The 7797-nt window shown below is 43.4% G+C and overlaps 1 pseudogene across 1 annotated transcript; it reads left to right on the forward strand.

Moving 5' to 3' along the window:
- The first annotated feature begins 2463 nt into the window (after positions 1-2463).
- Positions 2464-7523, forward strand: LOC118938276 (neurogenic differentiation factor 2 pseudogene; annotated as a pseudogene). The gene is made up of 2 exons (XR_016485480.1): positions 2464-2724; positions 4921-7523. The product of XR_016485480.1 is annotated as a neurogenic differentiation factor 2 pseudogene (transcript).
- The last annotated feature ends 274 nt before the right edge of the window (positions 7524-7797 follow it).

The raw sequence follows: 7797 nt of genomic DNA on the forward strand, positions 1-7797 counted from the left end.
CCAGCTCTCTGCAGGTCATTCACTAGGTCCGCCCATGTGGTTCTGGGATTTTTGCTCACCGTTCTTGTGATCATTTTGACCCCACGGGGTGAGAACTTGCGTGGAGCCCCAGATCGAGGGAGATTATCAGTGGTCTTGTATGTCTTCCATTTCCTAATAATTGCTCCCACAGTTGATTTCTTCAAACCAAGCTGCTTACCTATTGCAGATTCAGTCTTCCCAGCCTGGTGCAGGTCTACAATTTTGTTTCTGGTGTCCTTTGACAGCTCTTTGGTCTTGGCCATAGTGGAGTTTGGAGTGTGACTGTTTCAGGTTGTGGACAGGTGTCTTTTATACTGATAACAATTTCAAACAGGTGCCATTAATACAGGTAACGAGTGGAGGAGAGAGGAGCCTCTTAAAAAAAGAAGTTACAGGTCTGTGAGAGCCAGAAATCTTGCTTGTTTGTAGGTGACCAAATACTTATTTTCCACCATAATTTGCAAATAAATTCATCAAAAATCCTACAATGTGATTTTCTGGATTTTTTTTCTCATTTTGTCTGTCATAGTTTAAGTGTACCTATGATGAAAATTACAGGCCTCTCTCATCTTTTTAAGTGGGAAAACTTGCACAATTGGTGGCTGACTAAATGCTTTTTTGCCTCACTGTATATACTGTTTTTTATACCATGTATTTAGTTAACCCACTGTTCCTAGGCTGTCATTGAAAATAAGAATTTGTTCTTAACTGACTTGCCTAGTTAAAAAAAAAATGTATATGTATATATTCTTACTCCATTTCTTTACTTAGATTTGTGTGTATTAGGTAGTTGTTGTGGAATTGTTAGATTACATGTTGTTGCACTGTCGGAACTAGAAGCACAAGCATTTCGCTACACTCGCAATAACATCTGCTAACCATGTGTATGTGACCAATAAAATTTGATTTGATTTGATCTGGCAAAATCCATACACACACACAAGCGCATTATTTTGCATAAACTCTTCTCAGTATTCTAATTTCAGTTTACAGAGGACAGTTTGTTGTCTCCTTTAGCCTGTCATTGGCTAAAACGATGCTGTTGACATTTGCCATTTATTTTGGCAAGGTGACTTGAAGGATGATTGGGACTTGTTGAAATGCACGGGTAAGGCAACCCGTGCCCAGCGCCCTCCATTCCCACCTCCCCAGTGCCCAGTACTGCTGAGGTAGGGCACCGATTTGGCTGGCAGCAGGGCCTGACATGATGCCTTCCATCCCCCACATTTGGAGGGGTGCCAGGATGCCATCCTCTCTCTCAGCCCGTCGGGGACTGGATGGGACACATTACTGAATGTGCAGAATCATGACCCCCATAGCCACAGCTGTTGCCACACTACTGCTGACCCCGCAGGTGACCCTCCCCTGGTGACTGTCTGACTGGGATCTCTGGGGAGTTGGAGGAGAACCTGGCCCAAGGACATGAACCCACGGTGCTATTTCCCTGCTTCAAAATGTCCCTTTGCCTGCCTCTCAATTGTCTGTCATTGCTGTGCCAAAGGACAGACACATGCATGCCAACTTGGACCTGGTGGTCACAGAGCTCGTTTTCCAGATTAACTTTACTAATGCCTGCCTAATGGTGAGATATTGGAGTTGGAACTTGGAATAGAGAGAACTCAGGGATACCATGACACAGGAAGTGGGGAAGAGGAAAGCAGGAATTCGCAGGCTTGCAGCACTCTTCTTTATAACGCCATTGATTTGGTTAGTGTGCCAACGCTCCTCCCACTCTGGGCAACCGCACAGATGCCAGCTCCAACCACCCCCGAACCCCCTCCCTCACGGACCCCCGCCCTTATCCCGTCCCTGGTGGGGTTGCACACCTGGGCCCCATCGTTGTTGCTGTGCAGGAGGACTGGCGCTTGCTCGCCCCGCAGGCACCCCTCAGCGTCTCACTCTGAAAACACCAGCGCTCAAGCAATCTCGTCATCCCTCCTACCTGTGCCCACGTCTAATCTCATCTCACGAGCACCTGTAAACAACAAACAATCAATAGGGTCTCAATAGCCGAAATGTATCTGTCTATCCGTGTTTATTGAGAGTGAGTGTCATTGATCGTTCTGCCCGTAGAGTCTGCGCGCAATGCTATTTATTTTGATTGTTTTCCCCCTGAATAGATCACTATAATGCTATTCAATTAGGTACATAAATAGATAAACAATATCGCCTTCTGTTCCCAGGTCTGCAAATGCACCCAACCCCCTCTCCTTGATCACCGTTGTTTTATGCATGCTATCGTTTAACTTAACCCTTAGGTTAAATGTAAAAAATAATAATAAAGGCAAATACACCAATAATATCCGTTGTCTACAACAAACATTTTTGTTCGCCCATTTTTATGTTCCCTCTCTTTCACTCGTATTGCCTCGTCTCAGTTTCTCTCTTTTTCTGGCTGTGTGAGCGCGAGTGCAGTGACAGATGGCGGGGCCCTCTTCCCTCGGGAAGACAATCTCTCCGAATGCGGGCGCATGTCAATCACCGGCTCTCATGTGATGGCTCTTGCCAGTGACGTGCCAACCATATGGCCTGGCATCATAGCTGGTATGTAACCCTGCCTAGTAGCGATGCCCACACTGTCTCAGAGCGCGCGCGCGGATAGCACACTGAGCACCCTGCCGCACCTATAGGAGCGTTTGCTCGCGGTCCCAGAAGATGGTCTGAACTCACGCGCTTTCCACCCCTTCAAGAGCTCTCGCGGAGGTAAGTTGGAGTGTAAACAAATCGACGAGTGACCTTCCCAATATGGAAAGTAATTAATTTAATAAATCGAGATTAATAATGCAAGGATAATTCGTGACCGTTTTTTGGTGGATGTTTGTGCCTCCTTGTAAACGTCTGTTTTGAGTTCACTCAGCTTAATGCCATTTTTGAACATTTGGATTATGGTGTAGCTATGGTTCTTCGTTTGGCACGATGTTATGCTCCATTTGTCCTTCAACTTTTAACAGCGCGGACCTCCATTATGTGTGTTAATTATAGGCTAGGAGTGCAATATAATATTTCTTGCTTATTTTGTTCAGAGAACAGCTATCCACAAAGGCAAGCTCTAGTCTACAGCCTATCTCTGTGGACAATCGAAAAAAAAATAGACAACCTTCCTCCGGAATTTAATTAATTTCAATAGTCAGACAGTATAAGGCATTCATTTGATTAGTGAAAAATACATGGAAACATGAGAAACAGAGAGATTAATAGAAAGAGAGATACAGAGGGAGAGAGAGGGGAGGCAGAATTCTTCTTCACTGTCAGCTAATTATTTATGCGTCTCATGGCTTAGATAGAAGATTTATCGATGATTTTATCTGAGTGTTCATCTTGGAGAAAAGGAAAGGGTGGGTGGGGCGTTATTGAAAGCGAATGTACAGTAGGCTAATGCGGACATTATTTATTTGTGTTTGTGTAGTTTTATCATCCACAATTATTCTTTCAACATGTTACATTCCAAATACATCGATGGCTTCCCTAAATCACGCAAGCACCGGCCATGCAAGAGGAGCTTATTGTTGCAATTAAATAAAAAAACAAAAAAATCTGTTTCTGAAATGCATTTTTTATATATTTTTTAAGGACTGCTAAAAGGATACAAAGCAATTTCCGTCTGTAAATGCAAACCTCTCCAACTAAAAGGGGTTTGGAATCGCTCAGTCGTGCATACTGAATTATGTGTGAAATATTTTTCTTGTAAGGTAGTCTAACATGGTCTGTTAATTAAACGTTTTTTTTTTTTTTTTTAATTGAGCAAATCTCCTGAGCCTGAAATTTCCAAACGAGATTTTGCCTCTGGCACACCCTCGAGATAATTAGCACCGTATTCCTCCTGGTTGACTTTGGGTCCACACACATCACGTAGCCCAACCACAGTCCTCCAGCCTACCAGAGATACAAGAGATTTACAGTGATTTAGGGTGACAATATGTTACTGATTTGAGATGGTTTAAACTGTCCATCTATCATATCTTTGCACTGGCTATTTACATTCAAATACCATCTCGTTTCTCCTTTTCGGATAATTTATGCTATTTTCAAAAAGGCCTGGCTCAATCAACTTCGTATTTTAGGATTATAACATTTGGATGATATTCTAATTGGTGTTTGGGTAAGATATTTACAGATGAAATCTTTGTTGAGTGCAATTATAACAATGTACATTCTTTTTTTATTACTATCATTATTATTATTATTATTATTTATTGGCTATCAAAATGGATCATTGTGGATAGTATTAACCCATGTGATCCTATAGTACCGAGCGTGATAAGACAACAGTGGCTCTGCAGGTGTGGTAGAAGTCATCTCAATGTCAAATGTGACTAAAAATAGGATAGCCTATTAATTAAAACTTCCGATATCCACACACAATATTTTGTGATCACCTTCTGACACGATGAGCAACACCAAGGTAGAGAAACTAAAATCAGAGTATAAATGTGCATGTCCTCTTGCCGTGTTTTTTGTGGAGGTGGGTGCTGGAATGTAGCCAGAAGTATGTGAGCGTCGGGGGGAGTGAAAGTAGGGGCACGTTGCTTCACAGTGCGCCCCACGGGATCTGTAATGTATCCTGTGCTGTTGAGACCCGCTGCGCGAGGGCAGGAGGGGGGGGGGCACATGGACAACAGCAGGGAATTAAATAGGGGACCGGTTGGGCGATAGACCCGAGTGTTCACTGAAATGTTTCTGATGGCATGCTGTTTTAGTTCCTCCCAAACACGTCTAATTTCAGTCTTATTAGGCTATTCATGTCCTCTGCCTTTATCATGTAGAGATATTAATCCAAACTTGATTGAGAATTATCCCATTGTTGTTGAATGCATTTCATTACGTTCTTGTTTTTTCCTTCAGCCCTTTTCTGATTTGAAATGCCCTCACTCCTCAGACAACTTTCTTTATCTCTTTCAGTGCCGCAATGTTGACTAGGCTGTTCAGTGACCCGTCGCTGCTTCCCGACATGCATAAGTATTCGGCCTGGGCAGAGGACAGCGAGAGCGAGGACTCGAAGACCAAGGATGATGAGGATCACTGCCGCGTGGGCGATGACGACATGGATGTCCCGGACCTGAGAAGCAGCCGGGCACATTCTGAGATCGGCGGTGAAGACGAGGATGACGAGGCGGATGAGGACGAAGGAGAGGACGGTGCAGAGGGGGACGGGCCCAAAAAACGGGGCCCTAAGAAGCGTAAAATGACACCTGCGCGTATCGAGCGATCCAAGTTGCGTCGTCAAAAGGCAAACTCACGGGAGAGGACGCGCATGCACGACCTGAACTCTGCGCTCGACAATCTGCGTAAAGTCGTGCCCTGTTACTCAAAAACGCAGAAGCTCTCCAAAATTGAGACTCTCCGTTTGGCCAAGAACTATATCTGGGCCCTCTCTGAGATCCTGCGCTCCGGGAAGAAGCCTGATCTTGTGTCCTACGTGCAGACGCTGTGTAAAGGACTGTCCCAACCCACGACCAACCTGGTTGCGGGTTGTCTGCAGCTCAACTCCCGAAACTTCCTAACGGAGCAGTGTCCGGAGGGAGGACGCTATCCCGGCTCCAACTCCTTCTCCATGCATCCTTACCCCTACCAGTGCTCCCGCCTCTCCAGCCCTCAGTACCAGTCTGGTTCCAACTCGCATCCCTTACGGACACACGGGTACTGCTCAGCCTACGATTCGCTGTACGGTGGCAGTGGATCTCCAGAATACAACAGCCCAGAGTATGAGGGGCCCATCTCCCCTCCCGTGTGCATCAATGGCAACTTTTCTCTGAAGCACCAGGGCACTACGTCCCCCGAGGTAGCCGAGAAAGGCTATCATTACTCTATGCATTACTCCGGCCTGTCCGGCTCTCGCCCCACTGCTGGCCACATATACGGTTCTTCAGGGGTGCGGAGCAGCATCCACACCGAAAACGTATCGCCTTACCACGACATGCACCTGCACCACGAAAGGGCCCCCGTCCCCGTGTACGATGAACTCAATGCGTTTTTCCACAACTGAAACAGCAGTAATATTGCCATGCGTGGGAGTCTTCTTGCAATCAACAATCAATTAGTTGCCCACCTTTGGCAAGGCGCGTGCACGGTCACACCCCCTCCCCTAAACCTTAGTCCCAAAGGACTATGACACCAGACACGGATCATTGTGGAAACAGCGTTTTATTTATTGTTTTTCTATGTCCTTTTATATAATTGTATTTATTTTGTATCTATTCTGTGACGATGGGATGCTGTGAAAATGTTGCATTTGAAATGGAATGTGTACAGATTTGACGGTGATTGACGTATGGATTATTATTGAAATAGCTAGTTAAACAGAGATAAAATGCAACCGCATAGTCACGTTTATAACATTGTAACAACCGATGATGCTGTAACTCATTTGGAAATAGAGTATTCAATTAAGAAGCAAGCAGTGCACTTAAAAGCAAGCATTTCGAAGAGATAGGAAGATATATGTGTTCAAATGTCGACAAATGGCAACAGCTATGTCAGAAAATTAAACATATTTCACCTCTATGCAAGAAAGAGCCTACGCCAAACAAGTATACAAGGACCAATTACAGGCTATATCTAAAATAGTGTACATTAAATTACATTCAATTAATTTAACACTTCTCAACAATATCATTTCATTGCTTCTCGGCCCCTATTCTGACTTACCATAACACACACGGGAGGAATTGCTTGACGTCTATTTATTTATTTATTGAGGGACATAGATTCAAGTGGAAACGTTTTGTCCTCACCATAATGACACAGAGAATACCATTTTCGATCCCTAGAATATCACCAATGGATAAGGAAAAGCAAAGGAAAAGCAAGAATATTTGGCAGATTAGGCCTATATGGCTAAAGCCAACATTTGAAATGAGTGATTCTAAAGAAGCAGATATGGGCTACCAGCTCCGGCTGGTCAAGTCGTTCTAATGTAAACGATTCGATAGTGTTTACGTTCATTAGATTAGGCTACCTTTCATAGATTTGCAAGTTTGCACTATGTTTTAGATGTCATTAAAATGCAATTGAAAGGGGTTTAATGTAAGCCGATAGCACTTGGCTTTTGTACATCTACAATCCTGTCAGTGACGGAACGAAGAATCGGATAGGCCGACATTAAAATAAACACAATATTTCATGTCATGCCACAGGAATAAATACGGCAAGTCAAGTAACTTTCTAATCAATCGAACACATTGACTTGTTGAATAGGCCTATTTCTAAAAGTGCAAGGGCCAGGATTTAGCACTCAATTTCGAAATAGTCGAAGTTATATCAGAAGGTCGATATATTGCACTGAAATGACAGGATGATTATTGTTATTATTATTTACAAACAGTATTATTCCATGCATAATTTTGTCTATACTAACTAAATCAATGCAAATATTTCCACGAAGGGTCCCCCGAGTCGTCAACATGTGTTGCATCTTTCATTGAAAGCGAAAGTGAAAACTTTGTATTTAAACAATGTGTGTGTGTGTGTGTGTGTGTGGTAAAATAAAAGGATAATACATGAAATTGTGCTACATCATTTCATTTTAAACCTATATCCAAGTTGTTACTCGGTAAACGTTGTCCTTTCTCGTTGAAATCCAGAAGAATAAAAAAAGTATCGGCTGGCTCGATGGTTAAGTTATCAGTATAATCATCAACTATGTAAGGGCTATATTATATTCTTCCTATAATTATTCTTATCATTGGAAATGCTCTATGACATGATGATTCAGTGTGGCCTGGAAAGGGATGGGTTTAACATCAAACATCCCCATATCGCTCTGCTTTCGGGAAGTGC

This window comes from Oncorhynchus mykiss, chromosome 13 (assembly GCF_057628025.1).
Source record: "Oncorhynchus mykiss isolate SJ-2025 chromosome 13, ASM5762802v1, whole genome shotgun sequence".
NCBI classification, from domain to species: Eukaryota; Metazoa; Chordata; class Actinopteri; order Salmoniformes; family Salmonidae; genus Oncorhynchus; species Oncorhynchus mykiss.